The sequence below is a fragment of the Aquarana catesbeiana genome, linkage group LG12, assembly GCF_042186555.1.
Source record: "Aquarana catesbeiana isolate 2022-GZ linkage group LG12, ASM4218655v1, whole genome shotgun sequence".
In the NCBI taxonomy this organism is placed as follows: Eukaryota; Metazoa; Chordata; class Amphibia; order Anura; family Ranidae; genus Aquarana; species Aquarana catesbeiana.
This window is the reverse complement of record NC_133335.1, coordinates 68,729,545-68,753,537: the sequence shown is the minus strand read 5'-3', so window position 1 is coordinate 68,753,537 and position 23,993 is coordinate 68,729,545.

Sequence of the window (23,993 nt, the reverse complement as noted above, 5' to 3'; positions counted from 1 at the left end):
GCCAACATCCGTTGGAAAAAATCCTAGGATTTTGTTGTCGGAATGTCCGAACAAAGTCCGACCGTGTGTACGCCCTAATAGGCTTCTCCAGAGCAAGGGTGCCAGGTAGGTCAGCCAGAGGGGGTCAGCAGCCTGTGTCTCCGCAGGTCAAGGAGCTCACACTGGCTGTACAGCTTGTGAGACACTCTCTCTCTCTCACTTCCTTGACACAGGTGCATATTTTCCTCTGCTGCCTTTCAAGCCTCCCTCCCCTTAACTCCTTCAGTACCAAAGTCCTAGTGATCAAGTTTTGAAGACTCTGCAACTGTCCCCCTTAAAGGGACCATGACTCAAATATTGGGGGAATGTATCTGCCATCCAGGACACATTCCCGGTGTCCTGTACAACAGCAATGCATAGGCACAGAAACTCTGCAGCCAGTTCCCAACAATACAAGGAAGCTGCTTAGATTTTTTACCCTCAGTATTAACATCAATATCTTTCTATATGTCAACTGTCTTTGTACCAAAAAGCACCAGCATCAGCACATCAGTGAGCTCACGGTGCCATTTTAAAATTAATTTATTTAATCCCCTGTTCTATGTGCAAATCGATGGGGAAGATCGATTATAGAGGGCCACCCAGGTGAGAACCAGACCCTGGGGATGGGGTGGGTGCCACAGCTGGTGTGACTGCCAATAAAGTAAACATTAGGGCTGGGGAAAAAATCAATTTAAATCTTGAATCGGGTTGAGAGGTCAAATCGATTCAAAATTTAAGCAAATCGATTTTTTTTAGATTTAGAGCACAGAGAACTCAGTCTCTCTGACAGAATCCAGGGAGGGAGATGCTGCAGGTGTCCAGGGTACGAGGAAGTGGCGGCTGGTGCTCCAAATTTTTGGGGGGGCACAAACAAACTGAAAAAAAACATCAATTGCAGCCTCACTCTACCATCAAACGCAGCCACTGTGCCCATCAAATGCTCCCATTGTGCCATCAAATGCTTCCACTGTGCCCATCGAATGCTGCCACTGTGCCCCCCCGCCCGCCGTCTGCCCGGCACTTACCCTGTCTCGGTGGGGCAGCGGGTGACAGCGGCGAGCGGTTTCCTCATGTCCTCGATGTCTTCTCCCGTCCGCTCCTATGATTGGACGCCTGATAGGCGTCCAATCACAGCGCCTGTCATTTCAGCCAGTCAGGTGACGGGTAACAGATCCTGAGCGCCTGATTGGCAGAGAGGCGGTTCAGTGTTAGGTAAGCGAATATTCATGTTACCTTTTTTGACGCCTATTAGAGCCTATGGCTCTAATTGGGTGCTTCAAAAAAAAAAAATTCCCCGCCACTGTAATTCAGGCGCCCGGTGCCTGAATAGGGGGGTGGCAGCGGTGGCCATAGATAGATTCATGCAATGCATGAACGTATCTATTGGTGATAGAGGGGTGGCTGGAGAAAGGGGGCGTCGCCCGTGCGCCCTTATGGACACACTGCCACTGGTACAAGGTCCATTCACATATGATGGCAATGCTCTGGGAATCCTAGGCTGGGGAAGGCGGAGAGGCAGATGCTGTAATAGAAGTCTTCACAGGTTGTGGGCATAGGATTGAGTGGTGAAAGTAGGAGAGGAATCAGCGCCAGTAGCTGTGGTGAAGGGCCCCATCCCATGCAGGAATGAGCATAGGAAGAAGGCTGCTGGGTGTAGAGGAGAGAAACCTGGTCAAAGCAGCCGTTTTCAGGGGATGTGATGGCTGAGGGACACACTCTGGTGTGGGTAGCAACAGGGGCCATAAATTATAGGAGAGGTCAGAGCGATGTAAATTATCCTACAGAGCTGAGGGCAGAGTGGGGATTGTAGGAGTGGAGCTAGTAAATTCATTGCCAGTGTCTCCAGTACTAATCCAATGTCTGACTGAAGTACTGAGGACCCTGAAGGGGCTGAGGATCAGTCAGTATGGTGGATCAGAGAACCTGTGAAATTTTTGTAGTGAGGGGCCTGGGAACAGAGGAAGGATACTCACCTAACAACTCTTGTGACAGCTGAATCTCCTCAGAGCAGTTGGATGTGCCTCAGCATAGCCTTTTCATAGAGTTCAGGCTCCACCCAGTCACCTCAGGTCTCTGTAGCCAATCCTAAGGGAGCTCCTAGACTTCCATTTTAGGTTCACACCCATGGTGATGCCATGCTTCCAGCAGTCAAGGCTTCCTTTCCCTAAAGGCGGTTCAAGGGACCTTCATTATCTTTAAAAATACAATACAACAGATTGTCAAAATAAAATTAATAAAAGATTATACAGCTTTATTGATTACTCATTACTACCACCAGTTCCCTCAATACCTCCCTCGGCGTGATCTTCTCCCCACGCCTGCAGTCATAATTTAAAAACAGCGTGGCCTGCACACGGCAGCATTCATTCACGGTTTCCTGTGAATTAATGAACTACAATTACCGTCAGCCACAATGGCTGACAGCTTGAAATTCTGAATAAAAGTGAGGGCACTGATGAGCGCTCTCATAGTTCATTCAAAAGCCCTGCAGCTTTCAACAGACAGCCCCTGCGAAGGTATAGGCTGAAAGCTGCCGGGCTTGTCTGCAGAATCATGACATTGCACCCCTGATTCACTGATCACATGGGGAATTTTTTCTAGGCTCCTGCAGGAAAAAATAATAAATGCATATTTTTTTCCTGCATAAACATATGTATTTAATATTTTTTCTTGAAAGGTAGACTTATCCCTTTAACAAACAGGTTAGTAATTCATGCAGTACCCACAGGGCTGCACAGCCCTTAAAACATATACTGTATATAAAAATAGTATAGAGAAGATATATTAATCAACTATAAAAAGTCACAGGAAGCCTTGCTGAGAACCACTTATTGTAATCAAATTTTATCAGTATATCTGAGGAACCTTCAAATGAAAAGATTATGTATTATTTGCAAATCTTGTCTGCATTTTTAGGTATTATTATAATTTACTTAAAGATGCTTAAATACCTCCACATCATCCAGCTGAAACATTGATAATTGGTTATTTGTGTTTTGTTGCCTCACAACCTGGAATTAACATGGATTGTTTGTGGATTTGCATCATTTAATTTACAGAGCATGCCCACAACTTTGAAGATTTTTTTTTATTGTGAAGCAAACAACAAATAGGACAATGACAGAAAAAGTCAATATGCATAACTATTCACCCCCCCCTAAAGTCAATATTTTGTAGAGCCACCTTTTGCGGCTATCACAGCTCCAAGTCGCTTTGGATAAGTCTCTATGAGCTTTCCACATCTTACCACTGGGATTTTTGCCCATTCCTCTTTGAAAAACTACTCCAGCTCCTTCAAGTTGGATGGTTTGCGCTTGTGAACAGCAATCTTTAAGTCTGACCACAGATTTTCTATTGGATTGAGGTCTGAGCTTTGACTAGGCCATTCCAACACATTTACATGTTTCCCCTTAAACCACTCAAGTGTTGCTTTTGCAGTGTGTTTTGGAAAGTGAACCTCTGTCCTAGCCTCAAATCACACACACAGTGGTACAGGTTTTGCTCAAGAATATACCTTTCTTTAGCACCATCCATCTTTCCCCCACTCTGACCAGTTTCCCGGTCCCGATTGCTGAAAAACATCCCCACAGCATGATGCTGCCACCACCATGTTTCACTGTGGGGATGGTGTTGATATTATGTGTTGGGTTTGCACCAGACATAGCCTTTCCTTTGATGGCCAAAAAGTTAAATTTTAGTCTCATCAGACCAGAGCACCTTCCTCCATACATTTTGGGAGTCTCCCACATGCCTTTTCGCAAACTCAAAACGTGCCATTTTGTTTTTTGCTGAATGTAATGGCTTTCTTCTGGCCACTCTTCCATAAAGCCCAACTCTATAGAACTCTGCAGCTCCTCCAGGGTTACCTTAGGTCTCTGTGCTGGCTCTCTGATTGATGCCCTCCTTGCCCGGGCCGTGAGTTTTGGTGTGCGGCCGTCCCTTGGCAGGTTTGCTGTTGTGCCATGTTCTTTCCATTTGGTTATAATAGATTTGATGGTGCTCTTAGGGATCATCAAAGATTTGGATACTTTTTTATAACCTAACCCTGACTTGTACTTCTCAACAGCATTGTCCCTTACTTGTTTGGAGAGTTCCTTGGTCTTCATGGCAGTGTTTGGTTAGTGGTGCCTCTTGCTTAGGTGTTGCAGCCTCTGGGGCTTTCAAAAAGGTGTGTATATGTAATGACAGATCATGTGACACTTAGATTGCACACAGGTGGACATTATTTCACTAATTATGTGACTTTTGAAGGTAATTGGTTGCAACAGAGCTTTTTATGGGCTTCATAACAAAGGGGGTGAATACATACGCACATGCCAATTATTTTTTTATTTCTGAAAAATAGTTTTATGTATATATTTTTCTAATTTTACTTCACCAACTTAGACTATTGTGTTCTAATCCATCACATATAATTCAGATTAAAAAAACATTGAACTAAAGGCTGTAATGTAACAAAATACGTAAAAAGCCAGGGGGGTGTGAATACTTTTGCAAGGCACTGTACTTATTAACCACTTCCGGACCGCCGCACGCTGATGTATGTCCAAACTTTGCCGGTGGATATCGTAGTTATGGCAGCAGCTAGCTGCCATAACCCCGGTATCCCCGTTTTCGTGCGGCGGTCGGCTTTCTGATAAAAGTGGTCCCTGCGGCGGATTCGCCGCAAGATCACTTTTATCGGTGGCAGGAGAGGGCCCCCCCTCCCGCCGTGATCCTGTGCCCTCAGCCGCTTACCGTCGGTAGCGGCGGAGGCGATCGCATCCTTCTCCGTGCTGTGCCTGGAGACGAGTGAGGCTAAGATGGCACCCACTCGTCTCCATGACACTGGTGGGTGGAAGCGACGTCAAAACGTCACTTCTGCCCATTCCACTTAAAGGCATATTTTTTTCAATGTCATTTTTTTTAAATTACTTTTTTTTTTTATTGCATTTTAGTGTAAATATGAGATCTGAGGTATTTTTGACCCCAGATCTCATATTTAACCACTTGCTTACTAGGCACTTAAACCCCCCTCTTATCCAGACCAATTTTCAGCTTTCAGTGCTCTCACACTTTGAATGACAATTACTCAGTCATGCAACACTGTACCCAAATGATTTTTTTGTCCTTTTTTTTCATACAAATAGAGCTTTATTTTGGTGGTATTTGATTACCTCTGGGTTTTTTATTTTTTGCGCTATAAATGAAAAAGACCGAAAATTTTGAAAAAAAAACACATTTTTCCTAATTTCTGTGATAAAATTTTGCAAATTCGTAATTTTTCTTCATAAATTTTGGCCACAATTTATACTGCTACATATCTTTGGTAAAAATAACCAAAAATTTGTGGAAATTATTTGGTCTGTGTGAAAGTTGTAGAGTCTACAAGCTATGGTGCAAATCATAAAAAAATTATCACATCTGATGTACTGAGGCCTATCTCATTTTTTCCCCACAAAATTGTCATTGTAATACCTTATTTCTCTCACATGGCATGTGTATACCACAAATGACACCCCAAAATACATTTTGCTACTCCTCCTGAGTATTACGATACCACATGTGTGGGACTTTTTCATTGCCTGGCCACATACAGAGGCCCAACATGCATGGAGCACCATCAGGTGTTCTAGGAGCGTAAATTACACATCACATTTCTCAACCACCTGTTACACTTTTGAAGGCCCTGGAGCACCAGGACAATGGAAACACCCACAAAATGACCCCATTTTGGAAAGCTAACACCCCAACGTATAATCTATGAGGCATAATGAGTCTTTTGAATGGTTTATTTTTTTCCAGAAGTTTTTGGAAAATGTGGAAAAAATGAAAACGCATTTTTTTTTATTCAAAGTTGTCCATTTATAGGATATTTCCAACACATAGCATTTAGATAGCAAAAATGACACCCCAAAATACATTCTGCTACTCCTCCTGAGTATGGCGATAACACATGTGTGAGACTTCTACACAGCCTGGCCACATACAGAGATCCAACATGCAAGGAACACCGTCAGGTGTTCCAGGGACACATAGCATGCACATACCAAGAATTACACCCCAAAATACATTATGCTGAGCAAAGCGTAAACAAAAAAGATTACCTGTGATTGTAGTAGCGCAGTTGTACACAGGAGGATAGCACTGGTCCAGGCAGCAGGCAGGGACTTGGTCAGCAGCGGCGAACACAATTGTCCAGGCAGCAGGCAGGGTTACTGTCCATATAAAGTCCAGGGTCAGTGCAGGCAGAGATATTGTCCGCAGTGCCAAAAATATTGGTCCTGGTAGTAGGCAGGTCCATGTGGTGTGGTCAGTGCAACAGGCAGAGGCATGACGGCAGTAAGTCCTACAGGCAGAAGTAGGGCCTCGTTCAGGACAGAATGGGGACAGGGGTAGAGGCTTCTCCCACCCAAATCTCTTTGAAGCCTCCGAGTCTCCAGACCCTAATCTAGGATTGAGAAAACAAAATAAATTGTTTTCTTCATCCAGAAAAACAATTCTGGAGCCCCTCACATATGTGAGACCCCTGTGTTGAATCCCACTAGTCCAGTTGCAGGGTACAAGATTAGTCCAAGAGGCAGGCAAATATCATGGTCAAACAGTCCAAGGTCAGTTCCAGATCAGACAGAGGTACGTACAGAATCGTTGGGCAGAAGCATGGTCGAATAACAGTCCAGGGTCAGTTCCAGATCAGGCAGAGGTATGTGCAGAATCGTTAGGCAGAAGCATGGTCGAATAACAGTCCAGGGTCAGTTCCAGATCAGGCAGAGGTATGTGCAGAATCGTTAGGCAGAAGCGTGGTCAAATAACAAGCCAGGGTCAGTTACAGAGGAGGCAGTGGCATAAGGGGTGTGAGGGTAAATTGCAGGAACGGAGGCTTACGTTTACCATACTTCACTAATAATTTACTGAAGTATGGTAACGACGAAAACATTCACCTACGCAGAGGCCTGGTTCAGAAGGACATTGTGCACAATAATAAGATGTGTCTCTTCTGAATCCAGCTCTGGTACACACCTTACATTTTTTTTGCCGTCGTTGGCCTGTTGGTTTGGGAGGGAGCTTATCTGGAAAGTGGCGTTCGGAGAGTCGACTTAGAACATCAGATCGGATATTTTCTGGGGGGCCGTTCGGAAATGTAAGGGCAGTGAAAACTTCCTCCTGGTAGCCAAGGAAGCGTTTGGGGTTTTGGGTGGAGTTACGATAAATGACATAAGAATTGTAGATGGCCAAATGAAAAAAATAAATTGCGACTTTCTTATATCAATGGTATGTCCGTCTTGTGGCAAGGTACGGTTCCAGCATCTGGTCATTCAAGTCGACTCCCCCCATAAACAAATTATAGTCAAAGATGCATTTAGGTTTCTGTATGGGGCCATTTCTTCTGTGGATTTCCATGAAGGTATCATCGTGGATTGAAGACAACATGTACACATCTCTTTTGTCTCTCCACTTCACTGCCAAAACCTCGTTGTTTCGTAGACTCGCCGTTTCTCCTTTTCTCAATTTTTTATTGACCAGACTTTGAGGAAAGCCCTTCCGGTTCTTTTTGATGGTACCACATGCAGGCGTCTTCTTCCGATGCAGGTTGTGGAACAGGGGCAGAGATGTGTAGAAGTTATCTACGTACAGGTGGTAGCCTTTCTCCAGTAGGGGGTATGTGAGATCCCAAACAATTTTCCCGCTTGATCCCAAGTAGTCTGGGCAATTAGGGGGTTGCAGCTGGGTGTCCTTCCCTTCGTACACTTTGAAGGCATACAAGTAACCTGTGACTCGGTCACATAATTTGTATACCTTCACCCCATAGCGTGCCCTTTTACTGGGAATATATTGCTTTATTTTAAGCCTGCCACTAAACTTAAGAAGGGACTCATCCACACATATGTTTTTGTCTGGGGTAAACAGCAGGGGGAATAGTGCAGAAAAATAATTTAAAAGTGGCCGAATTTTGAAAAGTCTATCATAGTTTGGGTCATTTCGGGGAGGGCACTGGGTATTGTCGTTGAAATGAAGAAACCTCATTATCATGAGGTATCTGTTTCTGGGCATTACCTTGGAGTATATTGGCATGTGTTGGAGGGGGTGGGTTGACCAATAGGACAGCAAAGTGTTTTTTTTTCGTGAGTCCCATGTTAAATGTGAGCCCTAAAAAAACCTTCAACTCCTCCACCATTAGGTCTCTCCATTCGTAGGGACGGGCATAGTAGGACGTTGGATTATTCGCAATGAATTGCTGTGCATAAAGGTTGCACTGGGCCACAATACTTGACAGCATGTCCTCGGTAAAAATTAAATTAAAAAAATCTATTGGGGAAAAATTCTCCGTGTTCACCTGGACTCCTGGCTGGGCAGTGAAAGGGGGAATGTTGGCTTCTCCTGAATTAGGAGGAAGCCACAAGGGGTTCTGCAGGGCATAGGGAAGGCTGGCATGGGTCCTTGGCCTTTCTTGCCGAGGCACTGCGGTGCTGGTGGATGGCACTGCAGTGCTGGTGGATGGCACTGCGGTGCTGGTAGATGCCACTGCCTCCCCACCAGAACGCCTTCGTTTGGCGGGCCAAATCTCTTCCTCCTCTGAGTCACTCAGTGTTTCACTACTGAGGACTGGCTCATAATTTATGTCCGACTCGGAATCGGAAAGGGAATCTGAAAAAGAGAGCTCCCCGTTGCTCTCGTCGGCCTGGGACAGTATTTGGTACGCCTCCTCGGCGGAAAAGCTTCTTTTGGCCATGGTTGCTAAGCCTGCACTGATAGGCACTGATGAGGCGGCACTGATGAGCACAGATGGGCACTGAGGTGGCACAGAGGGGCACTGATGAGGTGGAACAGATGTGCACTGATGAGGTGGAACAGATGTGCACTAATGAGGTGGAACAGATGCGCAGATGTGCACTGATGAGGTGGCACAGGTGGGCACTGATGAGGTGGCACAGGTGGGCACTGATGAGGCGGCACAGGTGGGCACTGATGAGGCGGCACAGGTGGGCACTGATGAGGTGGAACAGATGTGCACTGAGATTGCACAGATGTGCACTTATGAGGTGGCACAGCTGGGCACTGATGGGACGGCACAGATGGGGCGGCACAGATGGGGCGGCACAGATGGAGCAGTACAGATGGGCACTGATGAGGCGGCACAGATGTGCACTGAGGCAGCACAGATGTGCACTGAGGCAGCACAGATGTGCACTGATTGGCACAGGTGGGCACTGATGAGGTGGCACAGGTGGGCACTGATGAGGTGGCACAGGTGGGCACTGTGCAGATGTGCAGCTGGACACTGATCACCGCTGGGCAGACAGGTGGGCACCGATTGGCACAGGTGGGCACCGATTGGCACAGGTGGGCACTGATTGGCACAGGTGGGCACCAATTGGCACAGGTGGGCACCAATTGGCACTGTACTGATGGTGCACTGTATTGATGGGGCACTGTATTGATGGGGCACTGTATTGATGGGCACTGTAGGCACAGTAAATGACAAACGGACACTCACAGATCGCTGACAGATCTCTCTCTCCTCACACGCTGTCTCTGTGTGAGGAGAGAGAGCCGGCAATGAGAGATGATCTCAATTGTTTACATTTTAGATCATCTCTCATTGGAGGCAGCGATCGCGCTGTAAACGGCCGCTGTGATTGGCCATTTACAGCGATCTGTGATTGGCTGTGTCCAAGGGACACGGCCAACACAGAATTTCCCCGTTGCACGCTCGTGAGCGCGCACGGGGAGCGAGGAAAGGGGAGGACGTCATATGACGTCCTCTCGGGAATTGACATCCGCGCTGAAGCCGTCATTCGGCTACGGCCGGATGTCAGGAGGTTAAGAGGTCCTGTCATGCTTTTTTCTATTACAAGGGATGTTTACATTCCTTGTAATAGGAATAAAAGTGACACATTTTTTTTTTTAAACAGTGTAAAAATAAATAAAATAATGTAAAATAAATAATAAAAATAAAATTAAAAAAAAAAAAAAAACCCCGTCCCGACGAGCTTGCGCGCAGAAGCGAATGCATACGCGAGTAGCGCCCGCATATGAAAAGGGTGGTCAAACCACACATGTGAGATATCGCCGTGACCGGTAGAGCGAGACCACTAATTCTAGCCCTAGACCTCCTCTGTAACGCAAAACATGCAACCTGTAGAATTTTTTAAACGTCGCCTATGGAGATTTTTGAGGGTAAAAGTTTGACGCCATTCCACGAGCGGGCGCAATTTTGAAGCGTGACATGTTGGGTATCAATTTACTTGGCGTAAGATTATATTTCACAATATAAAAAAAAATTGGGCTAACTTTACTGTTGTCTTATTTTTTTATTCAAAAAAGTGAATTTTTTCCAAAAAAAGTGCGATTATAAGACCGCTGCGCAAATACGGTGCAAAAAAAAGTATTGAAATGACCGCCATTTTATTCTCTAGGGTGTTAGAAAAAAACCTATATATATATAATGTTTGGGGGTTCTAAGTAATTTTCTAGCAAAAAAAAACAACATTTTTTGTTTTAACATGTTTTAAACATGTAAACACCTAAAATCCAAAACAAGGCTGGTCCTTAAGTGGTTAATTTAAAGCTATATGTTTATAACTACTAATTCAATCTCTAATCCAGGGATGAATAACATTATTACAGCACTATGCAAGTGACTTTGAAAGAAAACTCTAGGTCACTGCGAGAGAAAACAAGAGCTCCCAGCAGCCACCTTTTCTTGTGCCCTGGCCAAGGTGGTGTAGAACTACCCCACCCAGTCAAAAAGTCTGAGTGGTGTGTTGTAAGCATGCTGGAGTGTTTTTTTTTAATGTCCAGTTGAAACACCCTTAATTCCAGCTATCCTGGGTAAGTCTGTATTTTCATGGGACAACAGTTTACAATCCAAAACCAGCACATCATTTATCGGGAAAAATGATAAATTGATAGAGACGAAATATGATATACATCTGACTTATCCTTCTTCTAGAAAGTCTAATGTGCGTAGAATTCTGGACCTTGTAATATAGTCATGTTTGGTAACTGAGTTGTATCTTCTTCATTAAAGTAACCACTTAGGGGGAGACTCTATTACAGTGGGGATTTAGAAATATATACAAAGCTTAAAGAGGAACTGCAGTCTGCTCACTTAATTTGTAATAAAAACATCTTTGCCATTCTGAAGCTTCCCTCCAACCACTTTTTATATTATTTTATATAGGCTGTGATTCTGTACTTGCCAAATATGCTGCAGAAATCTCCCTCCACTGAGTCTGGCTGCAGCCATTGTAACTGTGGGCAGCTGAAGCTGCTGCCTGTTCACTTCCTGGATTTACACAGAGGCACACCTCCAGCTCTGCAGCTCTCATTGGCCCTCTTATGACTCATCTACCCTCTCTTCCTGGCAAACTCTCACGAGAGCTGTGCATGATGTCATAAGCCTAAGCATTCTACCAGACAAGAAAGAGGAAATGGGCTATATAAGGTATTTACTGGCAGAAAAAAAAAATGTTTTACTATCCAAAGTTAAAACAACAAGGGCAGAAGATTTAATGCGGTGACTATGGTGGGACATCATCAGAAGTCTTTTGAAGAATCTAGGTAATTATGGTTTATGATACCTCTGCATTCCTTTCAACTCAAATTTGTTGACTATATGATTCCTGAAACACAGAATTGTTTTAATTGTAATGAAAATAAAGGTGGCATTGCATTCAGCTTAAATTTTCCATACTACCCATGCATTTTGGGGTTCATTAGACCTAAATCCCATGACACACCCCTCCCCAGAAATGCATGCTAACTTTACTTTCATTCCCCTGCTGCTCTATTTCGTTACTTGGTTATGTCACAGTCTATTACACATGTTTTTCTGCACACAGCCTACCTTGATGAAGAACTATATTAAAGCTTTGTTCTGCCTGGGGAAAAAAAAGAAAAGTCAGCAGCTACAAATACTGTAGCTGCAGACTTTTAATATATGGACCCTTACCTGTCCAGGGAGCCCGCGATGACGGCACCCCAGCCGATTTTTGGATCGGCTGTCGGGTGCTGCCACCGCCGTTCGTCGTAGGGGAAACCAGTAGTAAAGCCTTTTTGCTTCACAGCCGGTTCCCTATTACGCATGCGCGAAGTGTGCTGCGCTTTCTAACTGGCCCGGCGGCGAGAGGAGGTGGGGGGCTGAACTTCCGAAGTACGGCACTGCTGCCTCCTGGAAGTGGGGAAGGGTGCCTGTCAAAAACATGTACCCGTTCTCCCCTCTAAAAGGTGCCAAATGTGACTCTGGAGGGCGAGGAAGCCGATAAGCAGAGGTTGCACTTTTGGGTGTAACTCTGCTTTAACTATAACTTTACTTTGCAACCAGCAACTGTTTTACAATGTAAAGAGTGCAGTGTTCAGGAGTATATCATATACAGCCCAGTATACAGAGCGTAGTGGTCAGGAGTGCAAAATACACAGTATAGTTTATATAGTGCAAGTATCAGGAGTGAGTAATGCACAGCGCTCAGGGATGTGTAGTGCACAGAGGGCAGGAGTCAAGCATATCACAGAGCATAGGGATCAGGAATGTGTAATGCACAGGGTGCAAGGGTTATGAGTGCATGGAAAACAGAGTGAAGGGGTCAAGAGTGCTTGACATACAGAGTTCCGGGGTCGGGAGTAATTGATGCAATGGGGGTTGGGAGTGCATAACACACACACTGCAGAGGTCAGCAGCAGTATGTAATGCACAGAGTGCAGGGGTTAGGAGTGCATGATCCACAGGGTCCAGGGGTCAGGGGGACATGATGCAGAGTGCAGGGGTCAACAGATTGTAATGCACAGATCAGTTGGCAGAGAACAATAAAGTACTGCTCTCACCCCTTCATAAAACCACTCACTGGACCAGGCAGTTTAGAATGAGGGGGAGTCCTCCCTCAGCTAGGTCATATGACCTGACCTGAGGAAGAGCTCTGACAGAAGGCAGGAGGGGCAGCTGGAGTGCAAGTTGAATAGGTGCTGCAGTGCCAATAAAAAATAAATGTCATGTGGTCGCAACCTCTCGACCTGGGGCACCCTGCAAGAGATTTGGAACAAGTGGTTTGGGTGCCCAGTGGCTATCAGTGCTAGCTGCACACCCAGAAATACCAGGTATTTTCTTCCTTCCCAGCAGCTGAATGGAGCTCAAGGAGAGCATAGAAAGGGTAAGTATATTCTGCTGCAGAGGGGGGCATTAAAGCAAGCCTGTCGTTTTTTAGCCCTGCATGGGCAGAGCAGAAGCTGGCAATATGAGAGTGTATTTTAAGATATTAAGGGTTCTATAGCACAGAATTTAGGTAAACATTCTAGTGTGCTCATGATTATGCATGTGCCATTTCAGTGTCTATGTGGAAAAAAACATTGAACAGGTTTCAAGGATTTTGTTATATACTTTCACGAGCCTGTGGGGCTGATTTATTAAAACCAGACCAAAGTAACCTGGTGCGGTAGTGAAGCTGTGCAAGGAAACGGCTTTATTCTGTCACTTTATTTGAGAAAGGAAAGAGAAATTAACATATTGTTTTGAACAAGTGTTTATTTTTTTTCATCTGGCTTATCTCAGGATCAGCAAAAATCTCTTATGCTATATACACGTGCGCACTAACACACACTGCTTTTCAGGTATTTGACAGGCAGTAAAGAGGCTATATATCGCCTCCTCAATGTCTGATTTTACCCTTTAATGCCCCACTACCGTCCTGCAATGGTGTGCATTGCACACAGTTGCAGATTGGCCCCATTGAACTCAATGGGCGAGTTTGACAAACGGTGCCACTTATTACACTCTGCACCCTGAGTTAAAAATTCCACAGCCACTAAGCAAAGCATCATGGTCATGGCACATATCTCCCAACTTTTGAGCTGGGAATGAGGGACACCTAGTAGCAAAAGTATGCAAGCATAGGACACACCCCTTGCCACGCCCCCTTAAAGGAGAATTGTACAAAAAAACAAGATTGGTTAAACCCACAAGTGCTTTTTTTTTACCACTACTATTCCTTTATATTGGCTTTTGGAATTTACAAATGCAACAATTTAGAAATCAGATGAAAGGTTTAGCGCTGAAAAACACTTTTTGATAGATAAAAAGTGCATTTTATATACATCTATATAGATCAGACCAAAATGAGGGACAAATGAGGAGGAATAAGGGACAGAGGGACATTGCTCGAAATCAGGGACAGTCCCTCAAAATCAGGGACAGCTGGGAGCTATGCATGGCATGTTAAAAGCCCGGTCTGGCTGAAAGAGACCTTAGTGAATTTCAATCAGCTTTCAACTGGAAGGATGAAAAAATAGATGAGTATGACCTACTATCATGGAACAAGAGCCCCTAGTTTGTTTGCCACGCCTCCTTATTTTCAGTGTTTACTTTTCTGATCCACTAAAGTCTGGTTGCCATGATAATCTTTCAGTTCCCTTGTAGGGAGAATGGATTAGCCCATTAGCCCATTCTTCTGGAACAGGGAGAAACTAACTAATGAATTTAGACGGGAGAATGGGCTAATCCATTCTCCCTGTCTAAATTCATTAGTTAGTTTCTCCCTGCTCCATTTCCTGGTTAGGCCAGACCCCTGTTCTTTCTTTTTACTCATAGAAGGCTCTGTAAGAACATCCTGACAAGTCTTGCAATAAGCATTCTGTTTTTTTTACCTCCTTCCTGGATAAGCATTCCACATAGAGAAGCTCTCTCAATACCCTACAACATCTACAAACTCTCTACTGATACAAACAAATAAAGTTAAGAAAGTTAAAGGACTTTGTTGTGCTTTGATAGGAAGGCAACTTAAGCTATCTGGCCTTATTCATATCCTCGCATATGACACTGGGGGTATAGAATAGTAAAAAACAGATTGCTGTGCTGTGGAAAACAGCACAGAAAGCTCCAGCTTCTCACTTTCCTTATGCTAGGAACAAGCAACCATTCTGTTTTTTCGGAGTTCTCCCTCTGCATAGCATTACAGCGAGGTGAAGCCATCTTACCTACCCCTGCACACACCACCTTTCATCTGCCAGGATAAGGATCAGGCCCCAGGATACCTGTGAATTCAACTACCTCTATGCTGACCACAGCAGGATGCTGACCGGCAACATCTAAGACTGTCGACCCTCGCTGACTAGGTAACAGACCGCACGTCACACTCGCTGGCTAAAGGCCTACACACACCGGCAGCATGACAGAATGCAGACCTTCACTAGACACCACATAGGAGAGTGGTAACTCGGACACAGACCACTACACAACTACGAGCATTGCAAGAAGGCGCAAAGCCTAGATGAACAATCACTCTGACACAAAAGGCCCGCAAAAATGATAAAGCCAACATCGACGCGCACCGCACCCAGTTAGGAAGGGCTTGGGAAGACACAATATTTAAAATGTGTAATGCCACAGGTGTTAGCAGTCAAGAAGGACAGATTACACAAGCCATAACTCCTATTAAAGCGTTTGTTAACCCCCCAAAAAAAATGGATTTCCTGGTCCCTTAAAGCAGATTAAACAGCACAGTGCTTGTGCTGTGTGATCTGCCCCCCTCTAAACTGTAATAAAACCTGCCTGAACCTGCCACATCCTGTATCCCCCTCTCTGTACTGACCACCGCGGTCAGAGTGCGTCACTCCGTCATAAGCAGCCCTATTCTTAGATCCCTGGTCTCCCCCTCACCCCATCCTTTCTGCCTGTCAGCTCTTTGTCTGTGTGTCTCCGTCTCCCCCCCCCACCCCCCGCCTCTATTAGTACAATAAAAAAATCAAAATGGTCCCTGCCAGCCCCTCTATTATAGCCTGGCATAGCACACTGCATTAGTCTTTTATAAAAACGAGCGTCGTAAATACTGATTTATTGCAATCTTCAGGCCGGTCACGTGACTCTCAGCTGGTTTCCAGGGCTACTGCAGGAAAGGCTGAGTGGCCATGTGATTTCCCTAGCTGACGTTAGAGGGAGATCTCAGGCCCTCTTGCAGAAGCCATATATTGTCTGTATAGAGCGGCTGCGAGTCATGTGACCGGCCTGAAGATTGTTCTAAATCGGTATTTACAACGCTCATTTTTATAAAAGACTAATGTAGTGTGCTATGCCAGGCTCTAATAGAGGGTCTGGCAGTGTTTGTGTTATATGGGTTAACAAACACTTTAAGTCACGCCATGGAAGTTACATAGTACTGTCGCAGATTTCTAGTCACCTATCTGACTAGAATGAACACAAACGTCAGCCTGCAAGAACGTGACCTGCAAAAAGCGATTGATCTGGAGCAAGAAGGTATTGTGGAGACCGCCATCATGAAAGCGCAAAAATAAGGAAAGGAGCTCCTCCTGGAGGCAGTGTCACTGCGCTCTAGCACATCCAAACACTCCTCAAGGTCAGGCAAATCAGTGCAGTCTAATGCATCTAGTGCAAGCGCAAATGCTATCAAGGCACGTGCCACCGCAGAGGCTGCATGTGCTAGGGCCAAATATGGCCAGAAAGAGGCAGCCATTAGAGCCAAGAGAGCAAGCATAGAAGTACAGGAGCAGACAGCCGCCGCCGCCAAAGCAGCCGCCACCACTGCGTGCAAAAAGGCTGAATTGGGCGCAACTATAAAGGCCCTATCCAAGGAAGAGGACGCAGCAGCTGCCATAGCCCAGGTTGAAGTCTTGGAAGCAGCCATGCAACTGGACAGGGGGGGAGAAAAAGTACGACCTGACGCTGCCAGAGGGTCCAGGCAGACAAACGGCAGATTATGTGAGGAGCCTTCTCCGTTTCAACACTGGTGTATTATCTCAGTGCAGAGAGGGCGACATATCTGACACCAAAGTCTTGCTAGACCCGAGAGAAGACGCTGTTCCTCCAAGGGTACTGGATGCCTGGAGTATCAGCAGTCGCAGAAGTCATCCACACGTCAGTGTTCTCATGGATGCACCACCACAGGCTCACCATGGGGCTGCACTAACACAGAGAGCTATAGCTATACACACTGGCAAGCAATCATCAAACACTTACATCAAAGAGAAGGTGATCACAAAACCCTTCCAGGGAACCACGGCAGAACAAGACCAGCACACCAATGTATCAAGCCTGACCGACATGGGGAAGTATATGATCCGGCGTGACAGGGTGCAGATGGGACTCACCGACTTCGATGACCGTCCCGAGAATTACAGGATATTGAAGTTCACATTCAAGGATGCTATTAAGAGTTTGGGCTTCTCCGCCAGGGAAGAACTCAGCCTGCTGACCAAATGGCTGGGGAAAGAATCAATGAAACATGCCAAGAGGCTCAGGGCAGCCAGCGTGAACCACCCCCAAGTAGGTCTGGACTTAGTATGGGAAAGGCTAGAGGAGTGCTATGGTAGCTCCAAAGCGCTTGAAGATGCACTCTTCAAGAGGGTCAACAATTTTCCCAGGATCACTGCCAAAGACTATTCAAATTTACAAGAACTCAGGGATTTGCTGCAGGAGCTGGGGTCTGCAAGAACAGATAAATCCCTAACAGGCCTCTACATCCTGGACTCCACTTGTGGAGTGAGACCAATCTTGAAGAAGCTACCCTACAACCTCCAAGAAAGATGGATTTTGCAAGGCTCCAAATACAAAAAGAGAGAAGCAGATCACCTACCCCTTTCTCTTTCTTCTTGAGCTTCCTTCGCAAAGCAGCCCGCACAAAGAACGATCCCAGCTTCATTGTGCATGCACAAACTGCACACAGTATAAGTAGCCTGAAGTACGAAAGACCAACGGCAAGACATGGCAGCGCTGGAACATCCTTCTCGGTTTGCAGGACGGACGTGTTTCCCACAGTCCATTCAAACCCCGACCAGTCAGCCACTGAAGTCAAGAAGCAGAGAGACTTAAACAAAGAATGTCCCATACATAAAAAAACACGCTTAACAAGTGCATCGGGTTCAGAATGCAATCCATAGAGGAGCGAAAAAACTTACTCCGAGAGTTGGGAGCTTGCTTTAAATGTTGTGCTTCTACAGGACATCTATCCAAGGAATGTAAAGAAGCCATAAAATGCATAGTGTAACAGTGATAGGCATGTGACAGCTTTACACCCAGAGACATTTAAGCCTAAAACAGTCAAGACCCCTAACCCTATAATAAGGCAGGATGGGGAGGAAGAAGAGGTTAAGATGCCTTCCCCATCAGTAGCCTCTAAATGTACTGAGATTTGTGGAGATGGAGGCAAAGGTAGATCTTGTTCGAAGCTATGCCTTCTGGTAGTGCACCCAGAGGGACAACCGGAAAGAGCTGTAGGAATGTATTCTATCATCGAAGATCAGAGCAATCGATGATCGTTGATCCCTGTTGAAGCCATGTCCCTGTTGAAACCATGTTTGAACCACTTTCATGTTAAGGAGATGCTCAGGATCAAAGGGAGACAAAGGCATGTCATCGGAGCACAACGAGACGTTCCTGGGTTGGAGAAGTCCACCGATATCCTAGGGTGCACAGCGTTCCAGGCAAAAAAGGGACGATAACAAAAAAGCACCTTCGATAGAAGATAGAGAATTCCTGAGGTTGATGGACAAGGAGCTCTACAAAGACAAATCGGGTAGTTGAGTGGCCCCATTGCCCTTCCGTTCACCCAGAAGACGTCTCCCGAATAACAGAGAGCACGCCATCTCTAGGTTCACTTCACTCTGTCGTAACTTACAAAGGAAATTGGAAAACAGGGATCATTTTGTAGCCTTCATGCAGAAAATGTTTCTGAGTGGTCAAGCAGAACCAGTGCCCCCACTGATGGAAGTTGAAGAAAGCTGGTACCTTCCCTCATTCGGTGTCTACCATCCTCAGAAACCTGGTCAAATTCGAGTAGTGTTCGACTCCAGCTCTAAGTACCAAGGAGCCTCTCTAAACGACGTGCTTCTTACCGGACCAGACTTGGCCAATAGTCTTCTAGGAGTGTTGATCCGCTTCCGCAAGGAATCAATCATCATAACAGCAGACATTCAGCAGATGTTTTACTGTTTCCTTGTACAAGAAGATACCAGAAATTATTGAAGATTTCTGTTGTACTGGAAAGACGAAGACGAATGACGAAGTCATAGGATATAGAATGAAAGTACACGTCTTCGGTAACAGCCCATCCCCTGCAGTTGCCGCCTATGGACTCAGAAGAACGGCGCAAGAAGAAGAAGAGTATGGGAAAGACAGGTTGAAATCGGTACCCACAGAAGAAGAAGCCATAAACCTACTCAAACTAGCGCATGGGGTGCTAGCAACAGCCAATTTAAGGTTGCATAAAATAGCTTCCAATAGCGCTACAGTAATGAAGGCATTTCCTACAGACGATCATGCAAGCAACCTAAAGAATTTTGATCTGGGGATCTACACACCTCCTTTACAGCATAGTCTGGGGTTAAGGTGGAATCTCAAAATGGACACATTCACTTTCCATGTGTCCATCGAGGAAAAACCCTACACTCGACGGGAAGTCCTGTCCACCGTCAACCATCTTTACGACCCCCTGGGATTCATAGCCCCGGTCACAATTCAAGGCAAGTCACTTCTCAGAGAATTGTCCTTCAGGAAACAGGACTGGGACTCCCCATTGCCTCCAGAAAGACAAAAAGAACGTGGAAGTATTCTTTGAAGACCCTTGAACAAGTTCAGATCCCACGCTCCTACTCGCCAACATTTCTCACCTCTGTATACAGCAAAGAACTTTGTGTATTCTTGGATGCCTCATCCAAGGCAATAGCAGCGGTGGCCTACTTAAGAACTAAAGATGCAAGTGGTAAACACCATACCAGGTTCACCTAGGCAAACTAAGCCGGCACCACAACCCAACAATACCATACCCAGACTTGAGTTATGTGGCTTAGTATTGGCAGTAGAGTTGGCAGAACTCATTGAAAATTAAATAGACTGTAAATTAGATGCCATCAGTTTCTACACAGACAGTAAAGTGGTGTTAGGTTAAATATACAATGCAAAGAGATTCTATGTATATGTGGCAAATCGGGTGGAAAGGATCAGGAAGTTTACCCAATCAAATCAATGGCACCACGTGCCCACAGACCAGAACCCTTCAGATATTAAGACCAGATCAGTGCCTGCAGCATATCTACAGGATACATTGTGGCTCACAGGACCAACATTCCTGACACAGGTAGATGGTATACCGTCAACCCCAATTCATGACTTTGAGCTCGTATATTCTGAAAGAGAACTTGAAGTAAGGCCCCCAAGTGTCTGTCTCACTTGCCAATGTACGGCCCGGAAATGTATTTGATCTTAATCGCGTCTCGAGGTGGACAGCTCTCTTGCAAGCTGTAGCGCACCCTAGACACATAGTCATCTCCTTCCACCAAAAGCCTGGTGAGAAAACGACCAGCTGCCACAGTTGGCACATCTGCTGAAAACTGTCACGGAACGTCCCACACTCTGATTGAGTGCTTCCGTCAGTATACCGCTTCCTAAGTTCTGGAACACGAGTCGAGTCCAATGGATCTGGCTATAGGAACCCCCAAGAACTAGACAACACCAGTCTTGGAGTACATCAGAACTAACTCTTTATTTGAGATATCACAAACATTTATACAGCAGGCTGACTCAAAGCTAACCTAATTAACATGAGCTAATTTACTAAAACATTTACCCAGACCAGATGACAGACTTGTGGGCACCGAGCTTCACACAGTAGTATAAACACAATAGCTGGAGCTAATTACAATTAACAATACAAACAACAATCTCCCCCCTCCTCAGCCTAGTCATCAACAGTTTGTCTCCTAGCCAGTGCTGGTGGCTAATGTGATCAGCTCACTCAATTAACATAAACACAGGTAGTTGGAGTTGATGACACCAGCATCTCCTCATAGGATGTGTCCCAACAGTATAATTCAGTCTTATCATTCTAATATGGCATATAAAGGGTTCCCAGAGTCTTTGTGTTTTGGGGGGGACATGGAGCAGAATCCAAAGTAACACCAACCCCAGGTTTCCCAGGCATACAGCTCACAGAGAGCACCATTCCCCCAAATGCTAGGGCCCATAATCGGTGGGCAAGAGGCTTGCGTTCAGTCCCCTCCAATAGCCTCTGTCCCGGGTGAGTCTGTCACAAAAACTACACATTGTAGAGGAAGTAAAGAAAGCAAAAGAAATTGTCCTCCATCACGTTCAGAAAGAAATGTATGCTGAGGAGATCCGTTGCATCTATGAAGAGAGAAGCATTTCTAAAAAAAGCCCTCTTTGGAAGTTAAATCCTATCATCGATGAGGACAGACTCATGAGAATAGGGGGTCACCTTAGTAAGTCCCATTTATGCCGAGAAGAAAGAAATCCTCTTATTGTTCCCGATCAACATCACAATGCAATGGAATGCAATATATGTAACAATCAGCGATTATTTTCATGGTGCATCTTTCAGTACAGAAAAAGGCTTATCCAATGTGTCTAAGCACTTTAAGTATGTACATAACGAAAATATGGCATCCTTCTCGTACTCAGGCTTGGAAAGAGTTAAATTATCCTCACATTGGAGGGACATCCACTGTGCACTTCTTTCACGTGAAGTCTGGTGGGTTTTCCACCTACAGACAAGGGTAGCTGCGGGAATGGACCACCGCTATGATATGGACCTTTTTATGAAATAAGTTACAAAAAGTCCAGGAGTTATGGGCATTGTATTATGCCCATCGCTTGTGATACACTTTGAATGTGTACTATCTTTTATGTATAGTCTTTATATTTCACATCTTATGAATTTTTAAATTTATATTTTTTTATTAAAGATTCTCTCATGGAGTTTTTAAAATATGTATTTTCTCACACGTCAAGATAGTCTTTGTAGGTTTTGTATCTCATGTGTTGTATTATAGCTAGACTCTTCACTTCTCACCTGTCATCTTCACATCTGTTGACAATTTGCAACCAATCACTTGATTTCAATTGAACACATTGCTGATTGGAGAGGAGCAGTAGTCATGTGATAGTTTTTTATGTATAAATGTTCATGCTTTTCAACATATATGTGTGCTGTGAACAAGGCTTATTGCCAAAACCAGTCTGCTGCTGACTGTACTCACTGTGAAGGCTTTACAATAAACACGCTTGATGTTATGGCGTTGCCGGCTGCTTTTTTTTCCTGATGACCGTTTGTCTATTGGTGTATGGGAAAACACGACAGCTTGGACACCCTGACTGCAAACTTCCAAAGTAAGACTTTGTTTCCCACTGTTCTGAGCCATACAACCTTTGATCGAAACCTAGTTAGTAATAGTGATATCTCCAGATACCAGACGGGGAGTATCATGGAACAAGAGTCCCTAGTTTGTTAGCCCCGCCTCCTTTTTTCAGCTTTTACTTTTCTGATCTACTAGAGTCTGGTTGCCATGGTAACCTTTCAATTCTCTTGTGGGAAGAATGGATTAGCCCATTCTCCCTGTCTAAATTCATTAGTTAGTTTCTCCCTGTTCACTTTCCTTGTTAGCCCAGACCCCTGTTCTTCCTTTTTACTCATAGAAGGCTCTGTAAGAACATCCTGACAAGTCTTGCAATAAGCATTCTGTTTTTTACCTCCTTCCTGGATAAGCATTCCACATAGAGAAGCTCTCTCTCAACATACTACAACAGTGATGGCGAACCTTGGCACCCCAGATGTTTTGGAACTACATTTCCCATGATGCTCATGCACCCAGGAGTGTAGATGAGCATCATGGGAAATGTAGTTCCAAAACATCTGGGGTGCCAAGGTTTGTCATCACTGCCCTACAACATCTACAGACTCATCTACAAACTCTATACTGTTATTTTACAAATAAAGTTAAGAAAGGTAGAGTGTTTGTTAACCCCCCCCAAAAAATATAGGCAGATCCTGGTCCCTTAAAGCAGATTACACAGCACAGCGCTTGTGCTGTGTAATCTGCCCCCTCTAAACTGTAAAAAAAAACCTGAACTTGCCACTTCTTGTATGCCCTCTCTAAACAGACCATGAAAATCAGGGCTGCTCTGCCCAGATCACCGTGGTCTGATTGCGTCCCTGCATCATACCTATCTGTCCCCTCTGCTCTCCTCTCTCCCTCCTCACCTCCACTTTCCTGCCTGTCATCCCCCTCTGTGTCTGTCTCTGGCCCGGCCCGCTATTCTTGTAAAATAAAATCCCAAAATTTTCACTGCCAGCCTCTCTATTAGAGGCTGGCATAGCACACTCTGTCAGTAGTTTTCAAAAAGGAGTGTTCTAAATACCTAATTTGAGCTGTCTTCAGGTGACTCATGGGCGCTTTGCAACTCCGATACACGGCTTCTGCGGAGGAGACAAGCGGCCACGTGATCTCCCCCCGACTGACGTCAGAGGGAGATCACATCCCCTCCCACAGAAGCAATCCATCGGAGCTGTAAAGCGGCCGCAAGTGATGTGACCGGCCTGAAGACAGCTCAAATTAGGTATTTAGAACACTCGTTTTTTAAAACTACTAACATAGTGTGCTATGCCAGCCTCTAATAGAGGGGCTAACATAGTTTTATATAGATGGGTTAACAAACCTTTTAAAGGACTTTGTTGTGCTTTGATAGGAAGGCAAGTTAAGCTATCTGGCCTTATTCATATCCTCGCATATGACACTGGGGGTATAGAATACCTACCATCAACATTTTTGTTGAAAGTGGTTGAACCTGCCAATTGTTGCATTTGGTTACGATTGTTCAAAGAAGGTCAGCCTTCTCTGACATGGTGCACCTTGGCCTCAGAAACACACTAGTTTTCATGTGTGGTTCTCCAGCTTTCTCCCACAACACAGAAGCACCTCTGTAATCCTTAGTACATTGTTCCATTTTTTTTTTTGTAATGCAAGCAGTGTTTGACCCGGTATCAGCATCTTACAAGTCTACTGTATAGCAGAGCTCAGACAGGGAGAAGCAGCACAAGCAGCCAGTCAAGTGTGCTGTAGTGCAAGGGGTATGCTGATATGTTTATGGAGACAGCAGAGTAACAGACAGATGAGCTCATCAGTGTGCATCTTCTTCTTTCACTGCCCAGTCAAAAAACAGGGGTTGGGATGAAACCTGTAAATGAAAGTGAAACTTT